The sequence below is a fragment of the Lepidothrix coronata genome, unplaced genomic scaffold (genome assembly GCF_001604755.1).
Source record: "Lepidothrix coronata isolate B3197 unplaced genomic scaffold, Lepidothrix_coronata-1.0 Scaffold33, whole genome shotgun sequence".
Taxonomy (NCBI): domain Eukaryota; kingdom Metazoa; phylum Chordata; class Aves; order Passeriformes; family Pipridae; genus Lepidothrix; species Lepidothrix coronata.
Genome location: NW_016690213.1, coordinates 958,902 through 974,563, shown reverse-complemented (window position 1 = coordinate 974,563; position 15,662 = coordinate 958,902). Strand labels below are relative to the sequence as shown.

At 37.8% G+C, this 15,662-nt stretch overlaps 1 long non-coding RNA gene across 2 annotated transcripts in view; it reads right to left on the bottom strand.

Moving 5' to 3' along the window:
* The window catches only part of LOC108495694, a 56,056-nt gene that overhangs the window by 1,329 nt on the left and 39,065 nt on the right, over positions 1–15,662 (bottom strand). Inside the window, exons 2-3 of one of the 2 annotated variants that reach the window (XR_001874208.1) lie at positions 10,521–10,599; positions 2,668–3,104 (exon numbers count right to left, since the gene is read on the bottom strand). This is a non-coding gene — a long non-coding RNA (uncharacterized LOC108495694). Of the gene's footprint in view, positions 1–2,667; positions 3,105–10,520; positions 10,600–15,662 lie in introns of those variants that run through there. The other variant, XR_001874209.1, reaches the window with a different exon arrangement.

Below are 15,662 nucleotides of genomic sequence, written 5' to 3'. Positions count from 1 at the left end.
TATTGATCAATATATTTATCTGAAACGAGCTTAATGTAATTTGCATCTGCTCAAGAGAAAATGGAAGAGATGTGAAAAATTTCACAGAGGAAGTCCAATGCTAATTTTTCAGCTGATCTTGTTGAACTGAAAGGAAAAAAGTCAAAAAACATCTGACTACATTTATTAGTGAAAGAACTGCCATTCAGAAGGATTCAGCTGCACATCAGTAAGATGTGCTAAGTAGCTCTGATTAGCATTTGCATATTTTCAGACAAACACTGGATATTCTCAGGGATACCTTGAAATCGCAGAACTGATGTAAGTGATGACAATCGTACGCTTCTATTGTCCATCATCCATTTATGCTTTTGCCTAATGTTTTTTCTGTCCTTACAGGAAACAATATCCAAACCAAGCAACTTAAATGACAAATACATACACCATAAGTAATATTCTGATAAAGTAAAATGCACATGAACCTATAACCTGAAAGCTATTTACATGGTATACGGAATGGCTGTATACCATCAATCCTTGTCTCTGAATGCTTTAAAACAAACAAAAAATCTCTAAACTCTTAAATTTGTAGTAACTATTTCACTCAGAGCTCCATCTGCAAATGCCAGTTCAGACAGTTATAATATACAATGTGTCTGCTTTGACAGAACAATCAGTGCCATATCAAAAGGGGGTGTTTTTGAGACTATTCAATCAAAGTCTCAAAGAACTAAGTCTGTGATAGGTGGGTGTCACTGCTAGGAGTACACTTATAGCATAGGCATGATTCTGATCTTGGCATGACCAAAAAAACCCCTAACTCAGAAAACAGAATAGGTGGGAAATGAGAATATATCTTAGTGTGCTACTGGGACAATTTATACTGGCAAGGTAGATTTGGCAGAGCAGGTCTGACAACAGACAGTACTTCCTATTTTTGCTTCTGTCAAATATGGTCAATGATAACAATGTAAACTACTACCCATCTGTTGGTCTTTATGTAACACCTTCTGCTTTAGCTTTTTTTCTTCCTGTTTAGTAGAAGGTGTGAGTCCTAATTTACTTGTTTACAAAACTTACGCTTAGACCTTGGCTTGGGTCATCTGTTGACAAGAAATCCAAACTAAGAGAAACAGAGATTAATGTTCTGTGAAAAATAGACCTTTGTGCACCTGGATAAACTGCAGAGCCACAGGAAGTACTCTGGAATAAACAATTCCTATTACTGTTTCCTGTAAGTTATTTGTAGCTGTTGCCATTAGAAATTCTGTACTGGTAATGAATGTTCAGATTACCATGTTCTGCAGTACTTCTTTACATGATCCTTTATCATTCTGACACGAGATATATCCTTCTGAGAGGTCCAAAGTTTAAAAGAAACAGAGTGCAAGCCATCTTGGAGATAAGCCAGCCAAGAAAAATCAAAATATGACCTAGTTTTCCCTCTACTTCAAGAAACCTCTCTGAAAAAGGAAAAAAAATTAGTGTCCCAGTGTCTATATTTTACCTTCCATATTTTGCTGAAACTTTTCTCATACTGTGCAAAGGCAGCAGATAAAGCAGAGGCTTGGATCTAACCCTTTCATTGGGAAAATTTTAATCCATTTCTTGGCATATCTCCTGGGGCTTTACAGATTATGACAACCCTGATAGTGGACTATAAAGAGTCAAACACATGAACTGAATCAAAACAGGCCTAAACAGAAATGTCTGAATCTAGAGCTGAAATTTACAGCCTTGCACCCTTCTTTTGTAGACAACAAAATCTTTGGATGAAAAAAAATCCCTTAAAGGTAGCATTTGTTTCAGCCAGTTTGGGCAGAACAGAATTAGAAGATGACTGAAGTGAAAACTTCCTTGTGCCTAGTTCTGTGCAGCTTTGCAGAGATCCTAAAATCATTTGTGTTGCATATGCAGAGCTTAGTTACCAAGCAATCAAATGCTTGGGGGATAACTTTATAGATTAAACTGATAACTGGTTCAAAATAGCCATGGCAGATCAAGAGTATTCTAGGATGTTACTTGTCTCGTTGGAGGCTGTGGCTACATGGCCTTTAATTTTACATTGCAGTGCTGTTTTGCTCATGATCACAGATAAAGTCCAAGTACACTCAAACTTCTTAATTACATTTAATCCTTTATTAATTTTTATGTTTGAGCAAAGCTCCTAGAAACTTTTTTTACAAGAATAAATATTGCAAAAATGTATTTGCCAAAAAATATTTGCAAAAAAGCAAAGTGCTCATTCTGAACTGCCAAACTGTGCAGCAGATCTAAGTGTATTTGTGGCACGGGTGTTAATCAAAGGGATTACATGTTTAAATTGAGATTACATTAGGTAACATGTCTCTGTCCTACATTATGCTTGGAAGTGCCTGAAGGATTTAACTGATTTTTTCCTTATTTATTGTTTAACCATGCTCTGTACTTTAAAATAGTTCTGCAATACTTTTTAAGAACAGGACAGTAGGCCTTTCAAGGCATTTGTGAAGTATTTTTTTGTTACAGAGAGACATACATGTTCACTTGAGATACACAACGGAGTGATCTAACAATTTAGACAAAGGCAACAATCTTACAGTCTTTTAGAACTTGTTGTATTCCATGTATTTCTTAAAGTGAACAGGTCACAAATAGCCCCCCGACACAATAAAAATGGTAGACGGAAATGAGTTCATAGAGATATCTGAAAAGTTCTCAGCATTAATGCGCAAAAGACCAACATAGCAATTTTAGTAAACTTGAAAGGATTTTAAGAACACATGCTTACCAGGGATGTTTGACATGGGCTGAGCCTCTATGATTCTACACGTTAAATATTACATATTGTCCCTAAATTCCTTCCCATTTCCCTGACTGGTCTCCTTTGAGTTTACCATGTCTTGCAACTGGAAGGAAACAGGCTGCTGAAAGGTTTGTATGTGAAGCAGTAGCATATCAGTGGAATATTACAATCTGAGGCAGAGGGAAGGAAGGTGAGTGAAACTCTACTTACAAGAAGCAGCAGGAGTTTATAAATAACTTAAGGAGAGTACAGTTTCAGAAGAGGTGAAACTTGCTGATGCACTCAGAGATAAGGTTGAACTTGAGAACAGGAAAGTGTGACATCCTCCTTGGATACAGTTCTGGGGAAATCAGCATGAATTAAACAGTTTGTGAGTGCTGGCTCTTTGCTTGACATCCTCAGTCTCATTTTCCAAAAATACTGATGCCTTTGGCTTTGATACCTTGCAGGTGCCTGGATTCATGGAAAGTCATACTGCTGCTATTCAGTCCACAACTTACCAATTTTTCTCATTTTGTCTTTAAATGATCCCCATTCCAATTTAAGAAAGAAGGCTGGAGTTTTGCCAATGAAGAAGTGACCAGGGACACAGAAATGAAGGTGCAACTCTCAGCTTCACTACAGCTTTGCGATCCTTAATGACAGGTTTCCTGGCTGTTAAAATTAGCTGGCATTTACCTTGAATTCCCTTTGTCTTTTATCATTATTGGGACTTTCAGCCATTTGAAGAAGGTAATGTTGGTTGGACATTTGGGCTGGTGGGAACTCAAGATGGCTATAGTATCAAGAATGCTACTTTATGAAGTTCTAACTTCACTTTCCTCACTCCATAGGGGTATCACTTTGTGATAGGGGGTATCTTTCAGCTGAAGTGAGTAGAGTTTTACCCCTTTGATCCGTGTTTATCATTGCTTGGCATTTGTCTACATGTCCATTGTTTGTTTGTTCAAATGCTGGCAGAAGCCATGATGACCCCAACAGTATTTCAGGCTTGGCCACTTAAAGACATTGTGTAGAAGAGTTTTAATGATACATTCAAAATGTGTAAAATGAAAGTGCAGATGGAAGCTAGAGGTAAACTTTTCATCCACAAGACTCAGCTAGTTTATGATAAAATAGATTAGATATTTCAAATAAGTAAGCAATGAGCCTCTGATCCCAAATCACCTGTTTGTAGTCTTTGAAGACTGAGAGGTATTAACCTGAACTTCCCCAAGTACCTAAAGGAGCTTTTCAGCTTGAAAAAAAGTAAGATATTATCTGAATAATTACGTTAGCTGCATCTGCTTCACAAAATAATATGTATATATGGGAAACTTTAATACATAGGAAAATAGTTACAAACTATTATTCTAAAATACTGTAGCTCATTTTATTGCAAGACCTGTCAGAGGGTGTGTGTGTAAATTCCTCACAGTACTGTAAAAACACAAATATAAGTTAGTCTAAGTCTTTTAAATGTATCTGGTGTGCGTTATCAAAAAAAAACCCCTCGCATTCCACTAGGGTGTTTGATTTAACAACAACAGAAATAAATCAGAGGTTATCCTGATACTAGCTGAAAAATTATCTCACTGAACGTGTTTTTTTCACAGCTGGTAACCTGCTGGCCACTTGTATTTCTAATTGTGCAACTGTTCGTAGTCATGTGGTATCCCTGGGATATCTGCATCAATTATTTACAGAGATACTTTTAAAATTCTATTTTAAATAGATATATTCTGTTTTCAATGGAACTGAACTAAAAGCAAAGACAGCTAGCACCACGTGCCTGGAGAAGCCTCCATGAGCTACTGGAAAGCACTTCTTGATTTACAGGCAGGTTTTGGAAAGCCAAATGAATTGTTTATATAAAAGAATGTTTATATAAAAGCATTACTCTCCATAACTTCCTCTAACTGGACTGTCCTTTCATTTATATATTTTTCCATCAACTCATTTAGACTGATTAATTGTACCTAAAAATAGTTTAGATTTACTTTATCTTTTTATACTCAAAATAACACCACAAAATGGATCATGCCTACATGCAGTTATCTAAGAAAACCTACTCTGTTATTTCAGGTCATTCCTTTTGGAGTCTGAAAATCACTGAGCCCCAGATTTACATAACCGTGAAAATCAAGGAAGGTAAGGGCAAGAATCTGACCCCAACTTACAGTGTAACAAAGATTATTCTTTAGGGTGTAGAGAACGTCTCGCTTTCAGATATCCTTTTAGAAACAGAGCATGACTGCAGTGCTGCTAATGGAATCATCCCAGATCTATGTTGGTGTTACTTCAAATAAATCCAAGCTTCCTGAATTTTAACTTTTTTGCATGTGCTGGAGCAATTTTTGCATGTACCAGGAGATAGATTTACACCACTGGAGCCAAAGGAAGAACTCGGTGAATAGCAAGTTCTAATGCTGTCTGGGACAAATCACAAAACAGAAACAAACCCAAATGTAGTTCATTGTTCTGTGCCCTGCAATGTGGTCTTTTCAGAGAAAAAACAAAACAAACAAAAAAACCCAAAGCAAAACAAAAAGAAGATTAGAGTAACTTCAGAGGAAAAAGTGGGACTACACCTGCACACCAGACAGACTGAACTTTAACAGTATACACATTTGTTCACACATTTTCAGCCTGCACAAAACTCAAAAATGTTCTGAAACACTTAATACAAGGGAGAACAGCATAGATATAATTTACCTGTTACTTATCTACTTCAGAAAACAGATTTCTGCCTCAAGCTATAAATCATTAAGGCCTCTAACTTTCAAACAGTGCATCACAAATTGGCTTTCCGGTTTATAAAAATCATCCCAATGTGCCTCAGCACTGTTTTCTTTCAGGAAAGCCTACAGAGAGCCAGCTGTCTGAGCTGGTTGTGTTGCTATGTAAGATTCGTGCATAAGTGTCTCTCTGGGAGTTTTGTTTTGGTTCTATCATTTAATATTCATGACAATCACCATTAACCTGCCAGCTGAGCTGTCTTAGCATCCTGCCTCCAGACAAAGTCAAAAGTTTATTCCTAGCCCACACAGCTCCTGGAAGCCTACATTTCCACATTACAGGCTATTTTGGCTTGCAATCCTTATGTTTAAACTAACAGGATGAATAAAAAAAAACACCAGAAGAACTTGTAAGGAAAAGATAAAGCAAGAACGTGAGGGTGTTCAGTACTCCTAGTTAGGGACAACATGGTTAAGCAATTAATCTGATCATTCCAGCCCATACACCCAGGCTTTGGGAAAGCTGACAATTCAAATGTGTCCATTAATAATAAAATGTGATGGGGAAAAAGGGGAGGGGGAAAATCCTTGCTTTTAAGCTGTATGGAGTAAACTGCCACCTTAAAATTACTCATACCCCACTGCATATCTGTCAAAATAATATACAAATATTTCAGTAGTAAATAATTTCAATGTCACTAAGAGGAAATATATTCATGCTAAAAGCGGATTCTGTAATTACATTGTTATTTTAATGCATATATTTTTTCATCAAGAATGTCAGAATAATCAAATGATGATTAACACTCTAGACAATTCAACTACACAAAACGTGGAGAAGTCCAAAGGATGCTAAGTTTCAGCTTCCCCAGTCAGACAGAAAAAAATACACAGTAGGCCTCCATCCTGCCAATGTGGAGCAAACTGAAAAGACCCCCCCATCAAGAGAGAGGTAGTACAAATTTTGATGTTGTCAGCCACAGCAGAGTAAGAGAAGACCAGAGCCAGCCTAACTGCATGGTTGGTTCCTGCCTCATTATTTCAGACTAGTGAAGTGGGGAAAGAAGAAACACACGTTTCAGAGTGAACTGTTGGGAATTAAGTATTATTTTATATTGTACATAGTGACTAGAAGAAATATACATTGAATTATACTTCTCCCTTTAAGTTCCTGTGATGTTTTTTGTTCAACTGCAGTTGAATGGATGGAAAGAGGAAGAGGCTTACTTGTTGCCTTAAGGAATAAAAATGTTTTTCCTTATTGTACACTACACCCCACAATGGAGCATCAGGGACGGATTTGTCAAAAAACAGCAACTGAGGGAATTAAGAGCTCCCTCTTAAGACTACAACATCTCATCATCTTTGCTAAGGAGGCACACATTTTCCAGAGGGAAGCAGTCTCCCCGGGGATGTTATTAGTAACAATGTACTTCTAGGATTACCTTTCAAAAATAAAGCTTTTTATAAAAGCTCCTACGTAAAACTTCAGATAACAGACTTCTGAAACATGACAGTAGATGAATAACTTCATGAATGTTTCTTCCCCACCGACAAAGAATTTAGGTGATTTAAGGAATGTGAAATACAAATATCTAACATGATAAACAGCTGTCTACACATAAAATGAAATTACCAAAACCTGGAACAGTAAGGAAGAATAGAGCAAGGGCCTCTTAGTTTGTATCTAAAGGGCATCCTAAATGGGGATGCAATACTGTGAACTAAATCTCAGTTCACTTGCCCTTCCTGGGTGGAACCAGCTCAGTCCTGATGGGACAAGCTCCAGCAGCTTTCACCAAACTCTTCCTGTGCTATAAACCAGCACTGCTCAGTCCTGTTTCAGCTTCCTGCTGCCTTCTGTAAAATCAACTCTACTCCATTTAGACTAATTTAAGGCTCTGGCAGGAGAAAGTTCACCAGGACTCAAAGTCTGTTAAGAAATCCTCACAGAAAGACTCAATTTTCTAGCATGTCTTTTCATATTGCCCATATCCTTTCATAAGCACTATTCTGTGAGCTGGCTAATAATGACAAGGTTTTCCTGCACTTCTGAGGGGAGGAAAAAGCTCTTGTTCTAAGTATGACCATTATGAGGCATATAAATATTATCATGTTTATGCAGAAAATAATTATTTTATATTTTTAGCAAGAGCTGTTTATCGATATTGTTAGGTGCCTTAACACTATTAAAACTAAAATCAAGGGGGGGGGAATCAGCAAAAATAAAGGATAAGCAGGTCCTACTGCATACCAAATAGCAACTCAATACAAGAAAAAAAATATTTTTTCTCAGATTTCTTTCTGGAAGCCACTTTTTGGAAGGTTTTCTCTTCTTCAAATCCAGCCATAACTATGGCTTTATGACAACGTGGCATAACTGTTGCATTTTCAAAAAACCAGTGTGTTCCCATTAGACTGTTTCTGATCTCCCTATAGCCACAAGCTACACTTAATATTGTTTATTTTCTATAATTTGTGAGATCATGTTTTACCCTCAAGTACATTTCATGTAAATATTGCTTTACCCACTGTTGATTTAAAACAGCTAAAGGAAGTAGGAACAGGACAGCAAAGTATGCAGTAATAGGCAACAGGCCTGCAGAGAAAGTTTAAAGAAAATTTCAGTTCAGAGAGTAGCTCTTTCTGTAAAAGTAGAAATCACCTACAGGCAATTTTCCTTGATTTTAGGAGCCTATTAACTTTGATATTTATAAAACTCTTAAGCTGTTCCTTTGGAAACAAGCAAATGCTCCTTCAGGTGGTTATGAAGCATGGGTATTTTTCTCTAGAAAGCTTCTTTAGAGGTAATAAAAAAAAGAAATGAAGAAATTTAGTTCTTGTAAATATACCATCAAGGCAGCTAAAAGAGCAATCAAAGTTTGCTTCACATTTCAGTCCACATTTTCCAGGAACTCCCCACTAGAAAACTTTATTAAATTTAATAGTAAATTTAATTTAGAAAGAGTGCTGTTTCCACTGTATTTTTCTTCCTCAAATGCTTTCCTAGATTGATGCTTTCATAGCAGGTTTTTCTTTTGTTTGCTTTGTTTCTATGCAACTTGAAATCATAAACCAATTTTCAACCAGTGTACATCAGAGAAATACAGAGCTACAACTGACCCAGGCTGATTTTCACTATGTTAGAATCCAGTCCTTCCTCCTTTCCCTGGACCACAATAACCTCCTACACTATCAGCTTTAATGTTTTCTGTGGTGCTCAAAAGCCTATATATTTTATGCTATTTAGATTAAGCACCAAAAAAGGACCTCTCTAATTATTAACATCATTATAGATCAACTTTTCTTCCAGAATTCTAAAATTAAATGGGTGTTTGCTTTTGGCTAGAAACACACTGGAATTTCAGAGCTCTGCTGCTGCATTGCACATGTATATTATTATCCCTTTCACTTCATGTCTCCTTTTGAAGAATTTTAAGGCATCCACACTACTGAAAGTTTTGGCAAATGTTGTTGCAAGATACGCTACAGGATAACTAATGATGAACTCTGAAGCAATTGCTAAATCTAGCTAAAAGCTATAGAAACAAACTATATGTTTTGATGATGTTTATTCTTGATTTTGCTGGGGGGAAAACCAAAATCCCCCCAAAAATTCAAATTCAACCTTGTTTTCTAATTGCACGCTAATTTACATAATGAAATAACTCTCCAGGGGTTTCACTGCCAGTCTAAGATAACAACCGTGCAATCTGGCTTTTGCACTAAGGAACCACTTCTGATTATTGTTTTTATTCATAATCAGGATTAGGCAAAGATCTTTCTCAATACTAACCTAGAAAAGCTAAAACTCAGAAGGAGTAAAGGCCTTTAAGTATTCAGTATAGCAAAATGCAGATTTGTCTGCCCTAGACTTTAAGAACATGGCAACGAGTACCTCCCCTGTTTAAGGCTTAGTTTAGACTGTTAAACTACACTTCTGATATTCTTTAAATTTCACTGTTGGAGATAAGAAAGACCAAAACTTCTTGAAAAACCAAATGCCATTTAGGTCCTCTAAAAGGAAGTGGAGCTCAAAAGAACTGACAACAGCACATTTCAAAATACAGTAATAGGTTGGTTCCTAAACCTGCCCTTTACAAAGAAGTGGGAGGCACATTTTCCCTGCCTGTTTTCCTGGATAGCCTCAGAGAAAACCGACAGGAAACAGAGTGGAATGAAACTGGTTTGTAGTCCTAGAGAAAAAAAAAATGGTTTTGAAATATAGCTGTGGCAAACAGAGGATGCAGACAAATACGTATTTATCTCCCAAGCACCAGCCACAAGACAGATAAATTTAAAAAAAAAAAAAATCTGAGCCATGTGGATGCAAACACAAAAGTATGTGCATATAGTTTTAGCAAAATGGTGTGGCCCAGTCAGAAATGTTACATATTCAGGGAAGAAAACACCCCAAATCAGTGAAGCACTTTGTAGAATGATCCTGAATTCCCACAAAGAGAGAAAAAAGGGAGCAAGAGTTTTCTGAGTGCAGCCCTGATTGAAAAGAGAGGCTTGGGCTACTGCCAAAGGAGCTGTTTCCTATTGTCTTTTTTCCTGCTACATTCGGGAAAACAGGACCTCAGTTTAATCCTACTTTGATTACAAAGAATGTACACAAAGATATATCACTTCATATAAACATTTTTGACATAAATAAACTAGAGGAGCTCAAATATTGGCCAACAACTAAAGTAAAAAGTTATGTAACTTCTTTCATATGTACTAAGAAAAATAGACAGGAAAAAATATCCATAAGAATTCTGAGACATATCAGACTTTTAGGATTCAGAATTTGTAATCTAAGTTGTTTTTTAACTTAAAGAATTAAACACATAATATGAATATAAGGAAACATACTATTTCACAATATACAGATGAAACTTTCTGAAAATAGTGTGGAGAACTGAAGAATGGAAACAATTATCTAGTCATCACATTACCTTGAAACCTAAAGATCTCTATTACACTCCTCTCTAACCCCAAATTCCTGTATTAGCCAAGCAAAATCACTGAAACACAAAATTCTCAACACTCACCTTCACAGGTCCTTCTGAAATCACTGCCTGGGGCATTACTCTGTTCTCCCCTGTATTTCACATCATGGAAAGCTGTGTCCTATGAAGGAGTACAAAATCCTTCGATTCTATGCAAGTCAGAGACCTTGAAGTTCTTAATCTCAAAAGGATTTTTTAAGCGTTTTCCTGCATTCATTTATTTTTGATGCCTCAAACAAACGCAAGCTGATAATGTGCATAGCGAAAGGTTTCCATCGCTTAAGCAATGCAGCAGCTGAGCAAAACAAAGGCCTGCTCCTGTACCCTCAACTCACACAGGTAACCAAAAGTCTCTCTTAATGCCTATTTTTCCAGAATAGGATTTCATGGGAAGTTTCAAATGTATGTCTCTCTCAATTCTGTTTCAGAACAGAGAATTAAATAGTGGGTGCAGACTTTTCCAGAAAAGGGAAATCTAGTTCTTGTTTATCTGAAGTTACTTCAACTGACCTGAGCCAGAAACCCCTGTCAGGAAAAAAGGAAGTGTACCTGGTGCATTTTCACTACCCAGCCTAACATAGTATTTGCTTACGTATTGTAACTATTGAGAAAGGCAGTACTGATTTTTACTTATTTTGTCAAATAATACTCAGTTATTGGCAGCAGGTTTAGTACAGTGATACAGAGCCCAACCGGGAAGAATGGGCTGGTAAAAAGTGCCCTTGTAAAGGAAGAAAAATGCATTTCTTATCTGTTAATCTTGCTTATATCTCATAGTCTCTCACACTGAGAGTTGGACTGGTGTGTCATATCATTGCAGTCAGTTGGGCAGCAGTGAACAGCTGGCTTTCCACACTGACCCATTTATCTTTCAGTGATGTAGGCTGTTCACTCTGAAAGGATGGTCCTTGTTCAGGAAAGTGGAACAAGAGAGACATCCAGCGGCTGCACCACTTAAGTCTATTTTTAAACATGACTAGAGACAAACTAAACTACCTTCTTTACTAGTCCATGACCCTTCACATATAAAAACCTCATTTATTAGCCAACTCCCAGAACCAGAGAAAAAAATATTCCAGTGGCTGAAGCACTACTGTCATCTCTCCTGTGTATTCTTCCTGCAACCTACAGACTTCCTCACTGCATACTCCAAGTCCCATCCGCAGTTCTCCCTTTTTCTCTGAAGCTTAATTTCATTATTTTGTTTCTGAACTCCACAGATAAATTGGGATAGGTCTATTAACTTCCATGAGGCTATACTGGTCTGGGTCAACCCAGAGTCTCATTCCAATCCTTTGCCACTCCAACATGTACTTTTCACATGTACTATCTTCTGTTCAAATATTTTCTTTAACCTTAAGCCTATTTGTACTACTTATTTTTATCTGCATAGTAAATAGAGTTCTCAGTCAATACTGATAGAAAATTCCCGAAAATGAGTTGTAAATCCTAGTATAAGCGGTTTGATCTTCATGTAAGAGCAAAGAGAAACAGTTTGTTAAATCTACTAAAATAAATCAGTAGTATCTACAGTATTTGTTATAAGAAAGTTCCATGTTTTTAATGTCACATATAAAAAACCCCTATTTCTTGTATATAAAAAGATAGCTTATTTGGGAATGTAAATCAGCAAAAAAGGGCTTATAAACTTAAAAATCTGAAGACAGGATGGGGAAATATAAGGGAAACATAAGGATAATTTTTTACAAAATATTAGCAATATTAATTTAGAAGTAATTTAATTGAAAAAAATTGACTTTGTCACTGCTACATGATAAGTAATTAATTTTTAAAGGACTTGACCCTTACAAACTTAAAAGACCTAAATGAAAAGTTCCATTAAAAGAGTAGGGAATGGGTTAAATCTTCCATATTTAGTGAAGAATTGAAGGCAGACAATTGCTGACTTCACTTACAGCAGTGCAGGATTAGGTTTTAGGAATACAGTTAAGGGATGAATTTCCCAGCTTCTAAAGAGAAAACTCTATGCATTCAGTGGGGTAAAATCAGGTCATGTGATGAACCAAAATTAGCAGGATATGCTACTTAGGAAAAAACTGACATACCCAGTATGAGAAGGAATTTGGTTCCCTTTTTAAAACACATATGTATGGAAAAGCCATCACACATAAGCCAAACAACATATCAAGCTGCAATACAGTTATTCCTTATTAAAAAAAACAACCCCCCCACAAACAAGCAAAAAGACAACAACAAAAAACCCAACACAACCAACCAACTGAAAAAACAAACCACAGGAAAAACCCTGAAGGCTCAAGTCTTGTACTGTGCACTCTGTTGAAATATTGCACTTTCTTGCCAGGGTTTTTTAACTGTGCTGCCAAATAAACACTTGCCCTCCTCTCACCCCCCAATAATAATAAAAAAAAGAAGTAATAAATGTAGATATGCAGTAGACCTATTTTTCAATTTGAAATCTCTTTTAAAAGAGGATGTACCTTGGCCTTGCTGTAAGGCCGAGTTGTTCATGTTGTCTCACCTTAGGGATGTATCTGAGTATTCGTGTGGCACATCCCAATCAGCAAATCCCCCTCCCCCAGGCAACTGGGAATACCTAAGTGAGGAGCTTATATTTCCCCTGCTGACCATGTACAGGAGGGCTGTTTGGTTTCAGTACTGAGTCCTGTGTTTGTAAGTGATCAAAAAATAACAGCTGTTGGTGAACTTTATCCACAATTCACTTATGCAGGTGGATATCCATGGCTCCAACCTGTGACGAACAGCTTCATCTCAAGCCTCAGCAGCAAGTCAGTTGTCAGCAAGCCTCACTTCCTTGGCCAGTCTGGGGAGGGATAACTCAAGTAGTGGTGGACCACTGCAGAATCCCAGAAGATGTGCATGTCTCAAACACTGCTACCTGGATGGATGTGGAGCCAACCAAGGACTGTTGGCAACAACAGACAAGAATTGTTGGTAATAACCAAGGACTGTTGGTATTAACAAGATGGGGGTAGAGAAGGGGGACCACGCGGAGATAGGGCAGCACTTTTCTGGGACAAACATCTTTGTTGTAGTTCCTGAAGGTAAGTACAACACAGTACAGCACAAGTGCAGCAATGAGGCCAAGAAGTAGGCGAGGACTATAGTGGGAGATTAAGACCACTAAAGACTCCCAAAGCCCTCTGACCTATTTCCAGAAAGGCCTGAAAGAATGGACTGCACATGATAACTAATTTGCATAGAAAGTGAGAAACATGTCCGTGGGGTGGAGAAACCTGTCCATAAAAAGATACCCCCACCAAGCCTGGACTGCACTCCCCAGGACATCCCATTGGCTGGACCAACGCTGAAACCAGGATTGATATCCCATCAGCTGGATCAACACTAGAACCAGGACTGGTGATCTCTTTCTCTTTTCCTCTTTAGTTCAGCTCTTCCTTTCTCTCTTCCCTTTCACCGTACCCCTTTATCCAAAACCCACTGCCACGTGCCTATATACTAGGTCAGAGAAGAGTAACATACCAATTTCCATGCCAAGTGTGTAATTTACTAATAAAACTTTCTGATTGTTTGTGAACCCTCTGACTTTTGCTGTTCCTTTTGACCACAAGCATTTATGAATCTTAGGTGCTTCCTTCCCCTTAAGGGTGGGTCATCACAACCACACAGGTGGTGAACCATATGTGTACTAAAGTCTAAGCAACACTTTGATATCTTAAAACCCTGTATGTCAGAGAGCTATTACATACAAAGCAAGCCACCCATGCAAACAGCTATTTACTACAGGACACAGGCACAGAATAATGTGGTTTGTCTGACGAATCACAGAACTTGCATTCCTGCTATTTCCTCCACAGCAAATCCTTCACGGATGCCTTTGGAGCAATACTTTGTAACACAGTGAGCTACAGCCCACCGCACACACATCTGCCACCCCTCAAATTAACTTTGATCAATGTTACATTCACTATCCAGTTGTTGCACTCAAATGACTTATGTTGATGATTTGTCTATCTGCCAAGTCCTGAAGAGTGGCCTCTGAAAACAGAGAGACAAAAACAGAAACACCTTTTCATTTATCTGTACTAATGAGTCTGTACTAATTAAGTCTTATGTAATTGCTGTACTCTGGAGATCTAAAGTCCCTCAGATTACTGCTTCATTGTGGGAAAAAGTGACACTGGCTGGAGACGATACTTGTTTCTTATGAACGTCTTTATTTCTACACTTATCCCTTTGGAGGAGTGCAGAAAAAAGCATGTGAATTTTCTCCTATTAGAAGAGTTAATTATCAACAGGGTAACTCGTGGAATTTTCACCTGTACATCGTTACAACCTTTGCAAACCCAGAACAACATTACTGACCTTCAAGGACATTATTAAGGTGAGAGCAGCACAGAGAAGGCAGTGCCTGCCTTGGAGGGCTGAGAGCAGAATATTTTACCACTAGAGAGCAGTATAACGTAATCTCCTGGAAACGCTGCATCGGGCCGGGAAGACTCCTGGATTCAACACAGTTTAGGAATCTGACAACCTGAAGATAGAAGGCTTCGTGTAGTCAAGTGAGGAGGAGAAAAGAACGGCACATTAATGATTTACTGGGACATAGATAGGAGCACCTACATACAGCCACAGCAAAGAGAACCTTGGATGTGAGCACGCTTGTGAGTGCCAGGCAGAGCTGATGGGGTGTCTTTGCTTCTCTATCAGGTCGGGGGTTACAGAGAAGTCTTAAAGACTTAAAGCTGCTACATGGCACAAACTCTGAAATGCCCTCTCCTTTTTACTAGTCCCCTTCTCAGGCAAAACAGTATCAGCTTTGATGGAAAAATTGTCTACCTGAGAACTGAGTAAAATCTGGAAAAAGGCTTCTAGCAATTGACCACTTAATAGACTATGCACAGAACTGAAGGGAATCAATGAGTTCATATAATAAAATTAATAAAGAAAATATCAGAGGCAATTACTGTTCTTTATTCTTTAATATCATTATCTTCTCGTTGTGTCCTACAACACAACTCTGATCCCATTTAGGAATCAAGTCACTGACTTCAACATGCTGCAAGGTTCAACACCTCCTGCGGCAGCAGGGCCCAGGGCACAATGGAGAAAAGGACAATGAGATGACTGCACCAAAGATCAACAGTATCATACAAAAAATTTCAGGTTGATTAGGGTTTATTTTCTTTCTATCAGTGAATAAACTTACATCCATTCCATTCT